This window comes from Capsicum annuum, chromosome 4 (genome assembly GCF_002878395.1).
Source record: "Capsicum annuum cultivar UCD-10X-F1 chromosome 4, UCD10Xv1.1, whole genome shotgun sequence".
Lineage (NCBI taxonomy): Eukaryota > Viridiplantae > Streptophyta > Magnoliopsida > Solanales > Solanaceae > Capsicum > Capsicum annuum.
The window spans coordinates 115,092,607-115,112,963 of NC_061114.1; the positions used below are offsets into that span (position 1 = coordinate 115,092,607).

The 20,357-nt window shown below is 35.6% G+C and overlaps 1 pseudogene; it reads right to left on the bottom strand.

Moving 5' to 3' along the window:
* Positions 1 to 19,663, bottom strand: part of LOC107868992 — a 30,178-nt pseudogene extending 10,515 nt beyond the window's left edge.
* Positions 19,664 to 20,357: the final 694 nt, after the last annotated feature.

Here is a 20,357-nt window from a genome sequence, read left to right on the forward strand (position 1 = left end):
ATTAACTGAATCTGAGATCAGTCCTATCTAGCGGGTGATCTCTGAATCTAATGATAATGATAATGATTAGTTGTATTTGAGATCAGTCCTATCTAATGGGTGATCTCCAAATATACTGATAATGAAGATGATTTAACTAAATCTGAGATCAGTCCTATCTAGCAGGTGATCTCTGAATCTAATGGTATTGCAGTGATTTAACTGAGTCTGAGATCAGTCCTATCTAGTGGGTAATCTATGAATCTAATAGTATTGTAGTGATTTAACTGAGTCTGAGATCAGTCCTATCTAACGAGTGATCTCTGAACTTACTGATAATGAGGCTGATTTGACTTAGTCTGAGATTAGTCCTATCTAGTGGGTGATCTCTAAATCCATTGAATATGCTAATAGTTGACTGTCTCTGATAGTCCTGAAACTATACTACTGAGCTGAGTTCTTTTACAGAGACTGATTCTAAAACTGAGACTGTGGGAAGTATCATCTAATCGACATACCCCTTCTAGCTACTTTGTGGTCCAACTTGTAACCCTAGTTGGAAGAGTGTCAGTACTATGCCATGGGTAAAGACACTACTGCTGTGGAGTCAGTCCTATCTAACGGGTGACCCGTGAGATCAGTCCTATACTAACGAGTGACCCCTGAGTATGTCAGTCCTATCTAGAGGGTGACGTCTCATACCTACACTGGCTACATAGTTCTTAAACTTAGGGATTGCTTCTAGAGATCTTAATCCTACCTAGCGGGTGAGCCCTCATCCCTAGGTTTACTCAGTACAAAATTCTACTCCTAACTGAAAGACACTGAACTGATTGTCATTCTTAATCTGTACTAGAATGAGGTAAATTTGTTACTGATCATGTTACTTGACTGATCTACCTGAGTTCACATGGTTCCGAAGACTGACGAAATACTACTGGATTTTGTTATCAGACTGAATGCTACTAGGTTCTGAATTGAATACTTGAATACTACTAAGATCTGAGCTGAGTACTGAATAGAAGCTAGAATGAAAATGATACTGAGATTTCCTATATTCTGTAACCGTCTGAGAGTACTAAGTTATGTTGATCATGGCATGACTGGGATTATCTTGAAAACTGACACTAGTCTAGACAATCATCTAATTTGTCGGGTATAAATACCCCCAGGACCCAATAACATAAATAATACAAGACCTGACCACTCTTGAACAACATAACAATAGACTAACATTCACCATACACTCAATAAAGCATCTCTTCAAGCACTTGGGAATATTAACATGTGGTTTCATAGGGAATGCATACCAATATATCATAATTCATCCAACAAGTTCTTGCATCAAATAGTTAACATGCATTAAAGTGTACATAATTAGGGATTTCATGCTAACATGTCACAATGCATTTACTAAGGCTTTTCAACAAACACTTGGCATGCATGAACTTATACATAATTGGGGAATTCTTGTCAACATGCTATAATGATCCTACTTCCTTCACACAAGCATTTTATCAAATATATGGGGAGCATGTTTGGTTATACAATAAATACTACACCTAAGTATCATGATTTCATCAACCAACATGCAACTTGAAGGGGGTTTATCATGAACAGCACACAATTCATCACATGCTAGAATTAATTCTTAAAACTTGTAGCCTAAATCATGAACTAAAACTCAACAACACATAATCATGAGCTTCAATACACATAAATCATGAAATCTCATAAATACATAAACTTTATAATTTTGAAAATGATTCTTGGACTTCTTGGGTGGAAGGAACCCAAGAATCAACATCTAACATACCTGAAAATCTAGATTCTTGAAGACTCTTGGAGGGATTCTTGAGATTGCTTTTGAAACTTAGGGGCTAGGGTTTTCTATTTTTGAGAGAGAATGCTTTTGTTCTTGAGGAATAGTGAAAATAAATGAGCAATTTTGTGTATTAAGGGTTTAAATCCCGTACATAGGCTGATTAGGGGCTTTAGGAAATTACCAATTGATTTTTGGAATTGAATAACGGAATAAAAAAAATTCCAATTTTTCATGATGGCACAATGCGGTGTACTTGTGCCAGCTCACTGGAAACTGGACAATTGGGAAATTGGTTGGTGGCACGACATGGTGAAAATCACGTTGCCACCTTGGTTGTGAACTAGAAAGGCACCGCAACATGGTGGAATCGTGTTGGTGCACTGGAAATTGACATCTCTAAAATTGAGCCTTGGCGCGACGCGCTATAATCATGGAGACTCACTAGATTTTGACGATTGTCATTTTGGCTAGCTCCGTGATGCACTAAAGTACCAGGTGGTACACTGTCTTGCTAAAATAGCTCTAACTCTTCGCTCGAGTGCCGAATTTAGGTGAATTTGGTATCGATGGAAAGCTTATTCAATTTTCCAAATGATAAAAAATTAAAATCTTAAAAATTTCACATGTAATAAAATATATTCATCTTTGAAGCAAGATCTTTGAAGTTCTAGAGACAAATTTGAACTAGGAGAAGTATGGGGTATTACAATATCTCCCCCTTGGGAACTTCATCCTCGAATAAGGCTGACTAAACTGAGACTTCTAATAGACTGATCTTACTTAAGGGACGTGAATTTTTGAAACATAACTATATGACTGCAACTACTGATATACTGAAATCTCATACTGAACATACATATCTGATGCATGAATGTTTGACTGAACTGTCTCTTGAAAGCATGACTGACTATGCAATGATATCTGATGCAAAGCTTGTAATGATAATGTGAGCATAAAACTGAATAGATTTAAGGAATGAAAAACATCAGGGAGTTATAGGGTATCTCCCCACCTTGGGACACTATGTCCCTCTAAGAACAGTTACTTCACCGACATACTTGAGAAAACTGAGGCGATGCACAAAGAACTTATGAAGTGGATCATAACTGAACCTCGAGAATCTAAAACTAATGCATGGCTTACAAACTGACTGAACTTGAAACTACTAGGATGTTCTACCTTTGAATAGTTATATTCCTGAGTTTTCTGATAGAATGACTAGATGGAAAGATGAGAAAACAAACTATACAGATCAGACTGTCTGACTGCTAAACTGACTTGTTGGCTTTACTAACTAACTCATGCTGAAAACTTAAGCTCAAATAGGACAAAAGGATCTAACAATGCATATCATGAATATAAAGTACTTATAACATACCCGAATCAATATTAGGGAAATTTTTCGGATCATGATGGGTCTAGAGTGCATAAAATCTATTCTGACGTTGGCCACTAGTGGTACTGGAAGTGGCGCCCTACTGACGTAATTCTTTACCCCTCTGAGCTAGCACTCTACACTCCCACATCCTGTGGCCTGGCTTACCACACCCAAAACATACCTCTCTACCTGCTCTATATATACCTAGGTGATTCTTACCACATTCTTTACACAGTGGATAGGTACGCTCATTTCTCACACTACCCTGGGATTTAGAGCCTGGCGCCCCATCATAACTGACATTCTTGAACTTTGGTGCGGGTACACTAGCTGAGGATAGAGATGGGACTGAAAACTTCTGACAATGCTGAGAATGATTACTACCCTATGACCATACTGAGAGAAACTTTAACTACCTATTCTGGCTTTCTTACTCACTCTATCTCTTTTCTTCATCTTATTTGCCTCAATCTGCTGAGCGTGCATCATTAGCCTAGCAAGACCCATATCTCTATTGAGCATAGCAGTCCTACACTTCTTCAACACTAATTCAGACACACCAGTTACAAATTTACTCATTCTAAATCTAAGATCAACCATCAAATCAGGAGCATACTTAGCTAACTGGTTGAACTTAAAGTAATACTCCTTTACTGTCATGGAGCCTTGCCTCAGGTTCAAGAACTCTTCTACCTTAGCTTCCCTTATCTCTAGTGGGAAAAACTTATCTAGAAAAGCAACCTAAAATACCTGCCAAGTTATGGGAGCTGCATCCTCCCCTCTACCCTACTCCCACACTACAATCCAATCATGAGCAACATCCTTCAACTAATAGGATGATAATTCTACACTCTCTTCTTCTGATACATGTATAATATGAGTGATCTTCTTTACCTCCTCAAGATAAAGCTGTAGGTCCTTACCTGCTACTGACCCAAAGAACTCTGGCAGGTTCAACCTCATGAAATTTCTGATCCTAGCTGTGGCTGAATCCCTATCTTACTGAGGTGGGGCTGCAGCCTAACGGTTACCCTGGACATTAGTTGTCACAGCTTAGGCTAGCGCCTGAAAAACTACCCAAAACTCTATATGTGACACATTCTCATTCTCAGGATCTACGGGCTGAGGTGGCTGGTTATTATTTCTATGGACATTGGCTTTGCGAGGAGGCATATTTTGTAAATGAAAGGAAGAATGAATTAGACTGAGAATTAACTGGAACTTATGCATACTCGCATGATATGAATACTGAAAGAAGAGAAACTGTTCCTAAAACATCTTATAGCCTCATGTACATAAATGTGGCGCGCAACACAACCATACACAAGACTCTACTAGATGCAGCTTTCAGACTTCCTAGGACACTGTTGACCTTAGGCTTTGATACCAAGCTTGTAACTCCCTGAATTTTGAACCCCGAATGCTATACAATGCTTATGACCTTGAAGGACCACAAGCTAACCCATGACTGATATCTGTAACTGTGCACAGAATAATATACTATAAAAATATGGAAAACTAGTAGAAACTTGCCATAAGGTTCAAAATATCTAAAATACTAATAATACATAACATCTGTAAAACTGCAAACTGTATGAAACATCTAGTCTAAAAATCACTGTAGTCTGTAAGCCTCTAAACTATCTGAATAAATAGTTGATTGGACAATCCCCCAACTAACTCCTCTACTAAAAAACAGAATCTAGAAATATAATAAAATAATAAAACATCCTCGAACAATGAGGACTCACTACTAAGTCTACTGTTGCTGGCTGAATCTGAACTGCTAAGAATGCTCTGGATCTCGTGCATCTGAATATATGGTATTACATGAGAATGTACTGGTATGCTAGATGACGTAAGGCTAAATGTAAGGGTTTATATGTATGAGCAATACTAACTAAATAATTTGAGTATACTGAATGAGGATACGTGCATGAATGCATAAACCATCGCTGAAATCATAGTGACACTGAATGCTGAGTTCTGCATGCTTCTTTACTAACATCTGAGCTTACTCATACTGGAATAATGAATAACTGAATCAACTGATATTGACAACTGAGTACCAAGGTTGAGATCAATCCTATCTAGCGAGTGATCTCTGAATTGAATGATAGTGAGAATAATTAACTGAATCTGAGATCATTCCTATTAGTAGGTGATCTCTGAATCTAATGATAATGATAATGATTAGATGTATTTGAGATCATTCCTATTTAATAGGTGATCTATGAATATACTGATAATGAAGATGATTCAACTAAATCTGAGATCAGTCCTATCTAGCGGATGATCTCTAAATTTAATGGTATTGCAAGTGATTTAACTGAGTCTGAGATCAGTCCTATCTAGCAGGCGATCTCTAAACTTACTGATAATGAGGCTGATTTGACTTAGTCTGAGACCAGTTCTATCTAGCGAGTGATCTCTAAATCCATTGAATATGCTAATGGTTAACTGTCTCTGACAGTCCTGAATCTATACTACTGAGCTGAGTTCTTTTACTAAGATTAATTCTGAAACTGAGACTGTAGAAAGTAATCATCCAACTGACATGCCCCTTCTAGCTAATTTGTGGTCCAATCCATAACCCCAGTTGGAAGGGTGTCAGTACCTTGCCACGATTAAAGACACTACTGCTATGTAATCAGTCCTATCTAACGGGTGATCCCTGGGATCAGTCCTATACAAATGGGTGACCCTTGAGTATGTCAGTCTTATCTAGAGGGTGATATCTCATACCTACGCTGGCTATGTATTTCTGAAACTTAGGGATTGCTTTTAGGGATCTCAGTCCTACCTAGCGGGTGAGCCTCCATCCCTATGTTCACTCGGTGTTGAATCCTACTCCCAACTGAAAGACACTGAACTGATTCTTATTCTTAAACTGTACTAGGCTAAGCTGAATCTGTTACTGATCATGTTACTTGACTGATCTAGCGGAGTTCACTTGGTTCCGAAGACTGACGAAACACTACTGGATTTAGTTATCTGACTAAATACTACTAGGTTCTGAATTGAATACTTGAACATTACTAAGATCTGAGCTGAGTAGTGAACAGAAGCTGGGATGCTAATGATACTGAGATTTTCTATGTTCTGTAACTGTCTGAGTGTACTGAGTTCTATTGATCATGCACCACTGAGATTATCTTGAAAACTAACACTGGCTCTAGACAATCAGCTAATTTGTCGAGTATAAATACCCCAGGACTCGATAACATAAATAATACAAGACCTGACCACTCTTGAACAACATAACAATAGATTATTATTCTCCATACATTCAATAAAGCATCTCTTCAAGCACTTGGGAATATTAACATGTGGTTGCATAGGGAATGCATACCAATATCTCATAATTCATCCAACAAGGTCTTGCATCAAACACTTAACATGCATTAAAGTGTACATAATTGGAGATTTCATGCTAACATACCACAACACATTTACTAAGGCTTTTCAACAAATACTTGGCATGCATGAACTTATACATAATTGGGGAATTCTTGTCTACATGCTATAATGAGCCTATTTCCTTCACACAAGCATTTTATCAAATATATGGGGAGCATGCTTTGGTTATACAACAAATACTACACCTAAGTATCATGATTTCATCAACCAACATACAACTTGAAGGGGGTTTATCATGAACATCACACAATTTATAACTTGCTAGAATTAATTCTTAAAACTTGTAGCCTAAATCATGAATTAAAACTCAACAATACATAATCATGATCTTGAATACACATAAATCATGAAATCTCATAAATACATAAACTTTATAATTTTGAAAAACATTCTTGGACTTCTTGGGTGGAAGGAACCCAAGAATCAACATCTAACATACCTGGAAATCTAGATTCTTGAAGACTCTTGGAGGGATTCTTGAGATTGGTTTTGAAACTTAAGGGATAGATTTTTCTATTTTTGAGAGAGAATGCTTTTGTTCTTGAGGAATAGTGAAAATAAATGAGCAATTTTGTGTATTAAGGGTTTAAATCCCGTATATAGGATGATTAGGGGCTTTAGAAAATTACCAAATGGTCCTTCGAATTAAATAACGGAATCTGAAAATCCCATTTTTTATGCTAGTGGGATGCGGTGAAATTGCGCTAGCTCACTGGAAATTGGAAAATTGGGAAACTGTTTGGTGGCACGATGCGGTGGAAATCGCGTTGCCACCTTGGTTGTAAACTGGAAAGGCACCACGACATGATGGAATCGTGTTGGTGCACTGGAAATTGACAACTCTGAAATTGAGCCTTGGCGCGATGCGCCATAATCGCGAAGGCTCACTGGATTTTGACGATTGCTATTTTGGTTGGATTCGCGACGCGCTAAAGTACCAGGTGGTACACTATTTTACTAAAATGGCTCTAACTCTTCACCCGAGTGCTAGATTTAGGCAAATTTGGTATCGATGGAAAGTTTATTCAATTTCCTACATGATAAAAAATCAAAATCTTAAAAATTTCACATGGAATAAAATATATTCATCTTTGAAGCAAGATCTTTGATGTTCTAGAGACTAATTTGAACTAGGAGAAGTGTGGGGGTATTACAACATGCCTTTTCTTTTGTGTCATCAAAGCGCTGAGTAAGCCTAGACGCAATTTCTTTCATCTCTTAGGGAGAATACATCAAATGGTAAATTTTCCCTGTTATTGGATCTAGCGTACGAATAACTACTCCCTCAACAAGAATCTCTCAAGGTACCTACATACACAATAAAACTTGTGACAGAATGAAGGGTAATCTTATAGTGAAACTTACTGGGGTTAAAGTCGTCTGCAAGAGAAACAACGGAAAGGTCAAGGAATCTAAAATACTTAAACATATCTTTCTACTATTCTAAGTTATGTAATAGCATAATTTTTTGTGTGGTCTAACTAAACAAAAGGAACTTCACTAAAAAAGAATGAAAGAACACGAAGTATATAGCAATAACAGAACCTCACTTCTAGAAGAATAAAGAGGTTTGGTTAGAAGCCAAATTCTGTAAGTGCTATGGGTTGAGAAGAATTTCGAGGGTATCCATCTAAAAACCAGCCATTCTCTTGAGAATATGGACCATTTAAACACTCTTTGACCATCTACACCAGAAGAAGACACATATTACCAATCAATAAGATATTGTGAACTACTGCAGTTTCCAACCATTATAGAATACTAACTGAAGCAGGTAATGCATGACTAAATCTACCGTCACAACAATTTCATCTGGTACAAGTTTTCCTTTATCCATGAATTCCTTTGCCTGCTTCCCATTTACAGATCCCGCGATAATTTTTTCCCTCAATAAATCTCCAGCAGCAACATACACCAAACCATACTGCACACACGACCAAAAGTGGATAGACATAATTTCTCCTCAAAGATGAATAAATATTGAGGAACACGGGGTATATAATGAAGCTAAAGTCAAATGCAAGCCACCACTGTACGATTGTATCCCAATTGAGGAAAGCAACAACCAGCACATCGATAAAAAAGCTAAATTATTCAATACCTTTTTTTTATAAGATAAATAATTTATACAATATTTGGGGGGGGGGGGGGCGGGGACCCTGTATACATATGATGAAAGAAGAGAACCTACACCAAAATATGGTATTCAACAAACGAGTCCAATCATCTATATAAATTGGGACTTCACAAGTACACCAAAAGTAAACTAGGGAAAAAATACTACTCTTTAAATTTATGAAATTAAGTTCCACCACTTCAAAAGTCCTCCTATTCCTCTCTTTCCAAATGACCCATGTGATTGCTAAGGAGGTAACACTTCATGCCCTCAGGATTTCCTCCCTCCTTGTGTGAGTCTGACTCTACAAAGCCTCCTTCACAGTACCTAACATGAACCATTACATCCTAAAAAATTTAAGGCCTCCCTCCATAATCGATTAGCCACCTTATAATGCAGAAGAGGATGATCTACACTTTCGCTGGAAATTTTACACATGAAGTAAAACATTGACTTAAGTGATTTTATTCTTTCTCAGATTCTCCGTTGTTAATATCACACCACTTGTCGCCAACCATACAAAAAAAATCTTCCTTAGTGCTCTAGAGATCCAAATGAAATTATAAGGATAGGTACCTTTCTCTCTTACTAGAAACCTCTTACAGAAAGAGCTAACTGTGAATAAGCTGTCACTACTCTTTTGCCACCTCCATGCATCCAACAAGTTGTTTGATATGTCTAGTCCATACCAAAGCTCTAAAAAATTGTGAAATTCTTCCTATCTCCCAATCACGAAGGTTCCTTCTGAAACTTAAATGCCCCCTACAAACCACACCCAAACGAATTTACAATGTTTCTAGTCCTCCATCCACCATCTATTATATCATATTTATCTGCTATCACCCGAATATAAAAAGCATTTTCCTCCATCTTGAATCTCTAGATCCACTTTCCTAACAAAGCTTTGTTATACACTTGGAGATCTTTCACTCCAATCCCTCTCCATTTCTTTGGAGATGTGACATCTCTTAAATTCACAAAATAAAACTTCATATTGCCGTCCTCTGAGTCCCGTAGGAAGTAATGTTAAAGTATTTCTAATCTTTCAATCACTTTTCCAGGCCATGTGAAAGTGACATGAAATATTTAGGAAAGTTTGAGAGAGGGCTCTTGATCAAAACTTCCCATCCTCCTTCCGACAGATACCTTTTTACTATCCTGCTAGCTGCTTGTTGACTCTCCCAACCATTAGATTTCACACTACAATATTGTCGTAATCTATCATACACACAAGTGCACGCAATTGTACAAGTAATATAGTGACTCAAAAAATCAGATATCATATCCACGAGGACTACTCTATTAGTAATTTAATCAACTTCAGTTTTGACAATGAAGTATTCAAGTGTTTCTGAGTATCAAAATGATTGAGATGATTTAATTAATAATATAATAAATAATTAAATAACTAAATGTGTTAATAGCAATGTAATGAGGCTGTAATAATACAAGAGAGAATTCTAGGGTTGAGGCACTGTTAACAATCCTAAAATCTCTATCCTTATAGTAGTTGTGTTGATTATTGGGTTATTAATTTGCAGGGTTCAGATTACGATCATAGTATCTCGATCCTCTAATTTTCTACCTAAGTGGATATCACAACTTCATCATTGAGCGGAAATACAATAATCCATTTAGATGTATTAAGATATCATCCTGCAAGTGAACTAAATAAGGCTTCTAGGTATATCTCTATCCTAGCCGCTAATTCAAATCCTTTATTCCGTAAAAAAATAAGAACTTGCTCCTTAAACTCTTTAATATATCCTAATGATTCTCCACTCGGATTCACAATGTATTATAGATGTATTTTAAGGTGACCATTCATCAAAATAGTAAGTACAAGAGAATAAGAATAGCCCATTTGATAAATCAATAATAAACCATTCTAAGAATATCAAAGTGTAATCATGTTCTTGGCCTCAATCCCAGAACAAGGGTGTTTAGCCACTCATGTTCGAAATCAACATAAAAAAAGCTAATTTAATCATACCCAAAATTAATATTCGAAGATGAAGTGTTCAGAGAACCCTAAGAAAAGTATTGTAATTGTTTTTGCCTCTGTTGTACATCTACCAAAAGTGTTTCCAATTGATTTGAAGTGTTCCTTTTATCGTAGAACAAGTTTGACCGGGTATTGGCCTTCTTCGCGCCACGAAGCTCAACGTGTGGACTAGGGTCCACATCATGGGGTTATCTCGGACCCTCACTAGAATGTGAATTAAAAAATAATTTAGCCTCTGCAACGTAGGGATGTTGTGGAGGCTTATTGGAAATTGCCATCGACTCTAAATCTCTTAGCGCGATGTGGAACTTATTGTGGGGACAAAGGTCCACGATGCAGAGCTTGTTGCTTTCTTTCTTTTCCAGCTTTATCACGCTACGAGTCGAGGCCCTAGGCGTGATACGCACCCAAACTATAGCTAGTACGAGCGAATGTTCTATCATAACACATTAGGATACAACCAACATGAAAAAATACAACTGAATCAATATGAGATTGAAATAAGATTTCTCAAAAAATAAATATTATCATCAAGGTTTATTAACACCACTTAATATTAAAAAATACTAATAGTTACAATGAATAAAGACTGAAAATTACAAAGTTTGTTTGATAACTACACCAGTTTGTGAAACCTCTAATAAGTACCAATACTGAAAGGAAAGAAAATATAAAGAAGTCATCATATCTCGTCCAGCTTTCTGGTAGAAAAGAGACTCACAAACAGTAGGAGATAGGGATCCTACTAAGGCGCCTGACCATGGACTTGTGATCCAGAACCTACATCATGAAAAAATATAGCGCCAAAGATAGTTAATACATTAAATGTATTGGTATACAAAACTATTTTGAGAGGGTAGTACATCAAGAGATTAGAAATGACAATAAAATTCAAATGTAAGTAAAGATATCTAGAAAGAAACAAGAATATAAACTAAATTTATAATTGATCAAGTAAGGTGGATTAATTTCTTTGATTATTTAAGGGAGAAAGTAATGAATTGTCATAAACCACCATGTGAGCGCATGAAGCGTGATCTCGACCCGATCAACTAAGCCATCCTATACCCTGCCAGGCATAGGAAATGAAATGACATAATTTGCTAGCAAGTATTCATTATTAGTCCCTCTTTGGGAAACATGAAAAAAAGTGTCATCCGATTTGTGGAATAATCTCTATCCTATGTCAGCAAACATAGTTTCGGGTATTTGTCATTTAAACCTATGCCCTCATGGTCAGCTAACTAACTCTCTTAGCTCATAATGTTATCTTACTAATTATGTTCATAGATTAGTCATATCATATTCATGGTTTAGCCACTTTAGGGATCACGCCTTAGAATTAACCAACTAGGGTTCATATTTGAGATTTAGCCACCTAAGGCTTATATTAAAGTATTATCATCATTAGGACTCATGAGTGGTAGAATCATAATTCATTAAGATTAATTCATCAGTGAAGGATTTTCATAACTTTATCAAGAGTGAGCCTTGGAATGTACATGTTTTTAGCATAACTTATGATTTTGGATATCATAGAAAATTCAAGTCATTGTAGCATAGTTATCTTTGCTGATTTTTGAGCAACATGCTAGCTTTACCAGGCTCATGTTAATGTTGTAGGCATTTTACGGGCTCACATTGGGAATTCATCGACTTTGTTTCATACATCACATCATGAACTAACACTAAGTATTTTTGGGGAGCATGAAAAGTAACGTCTTGCAACATCATTATGAAAATATTCCACGTCATAACTTTCATAACACTTAACGGGACTAAAGAGGAAATTGAGGTGATCTATTTGATCTTCATGGATCATGGATTATATCAAAACAATAGGATTTTCGTCTATAATGTCTTCTTTGAAACATAATTAAAAATTCAGTCTTTAGTTAAATGAGAATCAACAGAGAGTCATCTCAAAGACTTAAAACAAATTACCCATCAACTACCAAAGTCCCAAGTTGAATGACTTTTTACTTGAGTAAATATAATTCATGTTACAGATTCTAAACCATAAATCGATAACCACAAGGTTCATGAATTCCAATAGTTTCATGATATATGCAGAATTCACAAATCTCGCAACAATTCAAAGGATTTAATTAGTTTCGCAAAAGTTGAAGAGTATTATTCATGATTTAGAGTGATTTTCTAGAAAACTTATTTAAAGAACTCAAACATGTTTAGCATAATCTGAATTCATAGGAACAATACAACTTACAGAATATATGAAGGGACAGTTCTACATACCTCTAAGCATTGAAAAACTTTAGATCAGAAGAGGAGATGTAAACTTGTTTTGTTGAACCAATTCTCTTGAGATTATTATAGCAACATTTTTGAAGAGGAAAAGGAATATTCAGTGATGGACTATTAAATAAAACTTATAGAGAATGAGACATGTGAACTCATAGAGAAAGAGGTGTGTGAAGGTGATGGAGAAGGATAAGTGTGAAACTGATGGGGTAGAAAGTTTTTTAACTTGTTAAGCTGATGGATGAAACTGATGATTTAAAACATGAAGGATCATAAAAAAATGTACAAAACTGATGGAGAAGAGGATATTTAATCGTTTTGGATTTTAGGTAAAAAGGAAAGGACAAAAATGCCCTTTGAGGGGCTTCCTGGCAGTAGCCCACTGCTTGCAGCCCTTCTTCCTTTCCTTGTACTGCTGCGATGATGCAATAGTTAAATCTTTATTCCCCAGCTATGATTTACACCCCTATAACCCCCAAAACATACATGACTCATTCCAAGTATTTCTAACAAAATTTAAAGCACAATAAGCTCAATTATGCAGCCATAACACCTCCACTTACAACTATGACTTAAGCTTAAAGCATGAGGTGTAAAAAGCTCATTGCCTCTTTCCTTGATTCCATCTTTATTTCTATGTGTTTTGAGATCAATCCCAGTATCCTCATGCACAGCAAATCACTCCCAATGTTTCCTTTCATCATTAGCTTCACATTGCGATTACGTCCAATTTCATCACAATTCAGTCCTATATCAACTAATCATGTCCATTAGATAAGGAATGCAATTGTAGATCAAACACAATAGGAATAACGCATTTTAGTTCATAGAACAAGTCCTATTATGGGTAATTCTTGGCATTTGTATGTATAAATACGCCCAAGATCAGAGATCTTTGCTAGAAGCTCTCAAAAGTAGTCCTATATATGTAGAAGGTAGATTCCTTACCTTGAAATTCAACACTTGCACAATTTCCTCAATATTATTTACTGCTCCCACTGGTGTAACTTCACATTTTCTAAGATTGATCTTTACTCCCGAACCTAGATAAGGACCTGTCTCAAAAAATTAGACTGGGACATCAGCATCACAAAAGATCAAAATATCATCTACAAACAACATATTTGTAATGGTCACATTGCTCTGCCCTTTAAATGAAGCATTAAAGACCTTCAGAAGACCTCTGCTAACTGGTTTGTCCATTACTTTTCTCAAAGCTTCGATTACCTAAATAAATAACAAAGGAGATAAAGGATCCACTTGTCTCAAGCCTCTCAAATTCCCAAAGAAACCACAAGTACGTTCATTTACCAATACTATGTACCTGTAGAAGAAATGCAAAACTTGATCCATCTACTCCATTTATCTCCAACACCCATTTTCATCATATGTAATCTAAGATATCCCAGTCGACATGATTGCAAGATTTCTTGAGATCTAGCTTACATAAAATTCTCGATTTATCTTTCTTTTCCCAAGAATCAACCACCACATTTGTCACCAAAGCTGTATTTGGTATATGTCTTCCTTCGATAAAAGCATTATTAGAAGAGGACATTGTCTCATCCCATACCTTAAGTCTGTTAGAAAGAACCTTATATATAATCTTGTAAATGCTTCCTCTACTAGACTAATGGGTCTAAAATCCTTTATAATTGTTGCCCCTACCCTTAAAGCATGTTAAAAATCTGCCTCGATCCCATTCAAATTGGAAAGGAGAAGCTTATTCCGTTTTTATTTTTGGTTGAGGATACATTTTCTACCTACTGATTAAGCCCTCAATATAGATAAGATAACATCTCAAATGTAAACGAATTTTTTTCTAAGAATTCACTATAAACAAAAACAAAGATGGCTGTTTTTTGTAACCAAGAACTCCCCGAGGGTCTGATGGCACACAGTTCAAAACTCAGTATATTATGAGCCGTCATTCTACCTTTCTCTACTTAAATACAAAACATTTGTTTGCAAGAGGATTTAAAGTTGTGGTTTGCGCCCAAATCCACACATCATGTGCCACGCTCTTACCATTACGCCAAAGTCTTAAGGGTTAAGGCACAAATAAAGATTCTTAAGATAAATAAATAAGCATAGGGAAAGTTCTATGAGTTTTAGTTTGAAAATGTGGTGTCCGGACTAGCTTGCGCGCACCTCAACTAATTCCTTGGAATACCTGCCACCTCCTACTAGAAATAAGTACCAAGTAACTCTGTCCACCAAGGTTAGAACAAATGAGAAGAAATCACCTAGTTTTTGTCTTTGTTGGTAATTGAACTTGAAACCTCATAGTGCCCAACCTTACGTCATTGAACCACTAGGCCACACCCTTGGGTGCATAGTCCTATGAGTTTACGACACCAAAAATCTCCTTCAAGGTGTAATGTAAGCCAGAAAATGAATTCTTTCAAGCCTAATCTGGATCTAAGCCATTCATGTATTCCTATGTAGTTTAAAAGATCTAGATAACTCCAATATTTTTTGCAGAAAACAAGATCTGGAGACTTAGCAAAACAGTAGTAAAAGAAGTTTCAGCAAGCAATTAAGTGCTGAGGCAGGATTGGTCAAGTCCAAGTACATGGTTGTTAAGTATTATGATACGTGTATTATGTGGTTCATACTTGTGCATTGGATAGATATTGATAATTGTGCACTTGTTGTTGGAAGTTAGCTTCATCTACCTACCAGTTTTGTGAGAATATCAGAGAAGATACATCGACCAAATAAATAGAAGAGAAATAGAACATTAGTTTGAACATACGGAGACCAGGCCATAGACAAGTATTCTCATTTTAATGCGCTCATCATCTCTGGAGAGAATTATCTTTCTCATCCCCAACTCATCTAGCCAACCAAATTTCCAGAAGATCTTAATTGCAAAACCACACATGCTAGTGCAGATGATAAGTCAAAACCATATTAATGGCGGCAAATTCTGTGCTCCTGAAGTGCTGTGGTGCATAGCATTTTGCTAGCATCCGTGGTCCCTCTCATACTGCACAATGATGGGATGTCCTTCCCTAACTGATCGAGTGGGTATTGATTTGATGTTGTGATATACACATGATAAAATTCCAGTTTCAAGAAGAAAATATCCCTATAAAAGAACGTTAAGCTTACAATGTCTTATGGCTCTCATGAGCGAAGTATGATAAAATCAAAGGTCTACACCAGCACAGGTTATGTTTTAAATAAGTTTTCATATGATCTCAACACATTTAGGAATTGAATATGGACAATGTATAAAATGTTTAAATTTCCAAAATTGTGATATTTAATACAAGTGCATGTTTTCTCAAAAGGATTGTCCCAACTTCTAGAGGCGATATATGAGACTCACTAATTATTATGCTTACTCCATTTACCTTGAATGTCAAAAGGTTCAAACATCGCACCAGAGTCCACGAGTTGAATACCACCATCATATTTCCAGTGTTGAGCCCCATAGCGGCTGCTTCTTTAGTCATTTTTTCATTTTTTTGGTTACGTCCATTTCAAACTTTTTATACTGCACTCTTTAGAAACTCTGTGAATCCCTGTGGTTAGAAATCAAAATTTATGGAATAAAATTTGAATGACACCTCATAATGTCTTATTTTGTCTGAAGTTTTTGGGCTTATTTTTGGTGTTGTCTAGTTTTATACATATATTGCAAGATTATATGGAAATGCACGATGTTCCATTTTGCATGTGGGATGGCACGAGGATGCATGGACCTCCAATGTTTGTTCACGGTTACTAGATTTGACAGTGTTAAGTGTTCTCTCTGTAAGCGCTAGGCCTATTGGTTTGTGATCACATGCCCAACAGTTTTGGGTAGTGGCCTTTCCTTTATTTGGATGTTGAAGTTTGTTTAATAAGTATTAGGAAAGAATTTAGACATTATTTCAAGCTAAAATAGTGGTCTGAAGGTGTATCTCAACTTGAATTTTGATTTTCAAACTTCCATTCACACATCTTCAACTTTCACTAATTTTCTTTTTTCCTAAAAAGCTATTAGAAGTATTCTAGAATAATCTCAATATCAACAAGTTTTCTTTCAACTTCAGAGAATTCACTTCTCATCTTCAGCTTAAATTTTGTCCAAATACATGCTAACAATCCTAAGACCAGCTTGTTGGAAAAAGAAAAAAATCAGAACTTACACACAGAGAATTGTTGAAATATGTCTCAGAAATAAGGTAGAAATAGATATTTTTAGTAGTTTTTAATTATTAGAGTCTTATGTGACTTAGGAATTAGTTGTCCCATTATTATTTGAATAGGAATTAGTTATCCCAATTTAATTTGGAGTGTAGTTAGAAATTTAGCTATAATACATGTTTTGAGTTATTAATAAAATAAATTCCCTCTGACAATACTATTGCTGTATTTTATTTTTCTCCAACTCTTTCTCTGTTATTTCTCCAATTTTAAAGATAAAAGCCAACAATTGGTATCAAGAGCCAGTTTCTTGAGGGATCTGTGAGAAATGAATTCTGAAAACAACTTTTCCCAAATAGCTCCTCCTGTCTTTGATGATGAGAATTACCATCTTTAGGCAGTAAGAATGGAGACTTATCTTGAGACTTTAGATCTTTGGGAGGCCGTGGAGGAGCATTATGATGTTGTTCCGCTGCCCGATAATCCCACGGTAGCCCAGATAAAAAATCAAAAGGAAAATAAAATCAGAAAATCAAAAGCAAAAGCGACTTTGTTTGCTAGTGTTTCTCCAACAATTTTCACGAGAATTATGACCTTTAAATTAGCAAAAGAAATTTGGGATCTGAAGGAAGAATATACAGAAGATGAAAGAATACGAGGCATGAAGGTGTTGAATTAAATAAGGGAATTTGAATTGCAAAAGATGAAGGAATCTGAGACCATCAAAGAGTACTCAGACCGTCTTCTTGACATTGTTAACAAGGTAAGATTGCTTGACACAAAATTTAAAGATTCAAGAATTGTTGAAAAAATTCTTGTTACAGTGCCTGAAAGATACGAAGTATCAATAACTATCCTGGAAAACACAAAAGATCTATCCAAGATTACCTTGGTAGAATTGTTAAATACATTGCAAGAGCAAGAGCAAAGGAGGCTTATGCGCAGGATGGTATGGTTGAAAGAGCTTTGGCAGCAAACCACAAGACTCAAAGCAAAGGTAATAATTAAAGAAAAAATTACCCACCTTGCCAGCACTGTGGCAAAATAGGTCATCCTCCATTTAAATGTTGGAAGAGACCAGACGCACAATACAAGATTTGTAATCAACTTGGCCATGAGGCTATGATTTGCAAAAATAAATCTAAAAAATATGAAGTAGAAGCCCAAGTCACCAAAGAAGAAGAAGAATAAGATCACTTATATGTGGCAATATCTTTAACCAAGAAATTTGATTTTTGGATGATTGATAGTGATTGTATAAACCACATGAAGGAAAAGGGAATGTTGCAATCAAAACAGTTTCAGGTATAAAAATAATTTCAAATGTCCTTTACGTGTCCGATATTGACAAAAGTTTGCTAAGTGTTGGCCAGCTAATGGAAGAAGGATTTAAATTATTATTTGGAGACAAATATTGTCGAATTTTTGATTCTACTAATCATGAGATTTTACAAGTTGACATGAGAAACAAAAGTTTCATATTTAATTCAATAGAAGATGCACATAAGTCATGCAAGAGCAAAAATGAATTGACAGATTTATTCAAGAGGTCAAATTCAGTCGAAGCCGAGACAATTTATGATCCATGGAGGAGTGTTGAAAATATGTCTCAGAAATAAATTAGGAATAGATATTTTTAGTAGTTTTTAATTATTAGAGTCCTATGTGACTTAGGAATTAGTTGTCCCTTTATTATTTAAATAGAAATTAGTTATCCCAATTTAAATTGGAGTGTAGTTAAAAATTTAGCTATAAATATATATTTTGAGTTATTAATAAAATAAATTCCCTTTGACAATACTATTGCCGTATTTTATTTTTCTCCAACTCTTTCTCTGTTATTTCTCCAATTTCAAAGCTAAATACCAACAAGAATAGTACTACTCCCTCTCTTCACTTTTACTTGCCTCGTAAGGAACAATGATTGGTATGAGTATTTTCCCATAATACCCATATTAATTGATGTTTAGTATTGGATCTTGATAATTGATTTGGACAATAAGTAATCTATGCTAAGGATAAAATATGGAGAATAACTAATTGTCTTTTCTTGATATCATAAAATCACACTGATAGGTTAAAAGTGATATATTAAAGTGAAAATCTATTTTTGAAATAATGAACAAGTAAAAGCAAATGGAGGGATTATTGTGTTGGTAATGAGCTTGCATTGCGTTCCTTTTCCAGAGTCAGGAGCACCAGATATCATTATCCTCAAAGGTTCTGTCTTTATAGCACATCCATAAACCTAAATTTACCCAAAAAGCCAATATTTAGTCATGACCACTAAGCTACAAAACCAATAAAATTAGCCCAAATATTTAAAAGGATGTGAAATACCAAGAAAGTGGTACCATTTGGCTATTGGGAATGAGTTGTGAAAAGGGTTTGATGTGAATGAAGGGACAAAGACGATGTAGAAAATAAAAAATGGGAAGTGAAAGACTGCTGAACAATGGGAGAAGAAATTGATGAAAGAAGAGTCTTTTGGAGCTTTGAGGAGATGGCTGTGATGTTCAAAGAGAAGCAATAAGCCATGGCTGCTCTCTGCTGTCCCTTTCTATCTCCTCTTCTTCCTGCCTAAATGGCTTCATATTCTTATGCGTGTTCACTTGCAATTTGAGGGAATTTTTTGGATATCCGTGAGAGAAAAAGACTAAACAGTCCCTTATGTTTGACCCTTTATATTTAAAGCGAAAAGGGGTAAAAAAAAATACATTCAATTATTACGTGAAATTGAATTAAGAAGTAGGAAAAAGGTCAAAAATATTTCCTCCACTTACTCTTTGTAATAGTATGTGGCAAAATATATCCTTATTGTTATCTAACTTAACAAAATTGCCTCAAATTGGATGGAATCTATCCAAAACACCTGATTTTAATTAAGAGTAAATACATAAAAATGATCCTAAACTTGACACCAAATTATAACTTTGACCTTAAACTTTGACAGTGTACAAATATGACCTTTAACTATTCAAAACTGCACAAATATAACCTTTAACTATTCAAAACTGCACAAATATGACCTTTAAATGACTCTTCACTATTATTTTTTCATTATTTTCGGCTCAAAGATAAAAATGACATCTAATTTCTTTTGTCATTGCAGAAAAAGAATAATATTACAGATTTATTAATTAGGCGGGTCAGCCTCATACGAAAAAATTGAGCGGATATGTATATATATTATAAAGTAGAGGGCGAACTTAAGTTATATAATATATCTAAA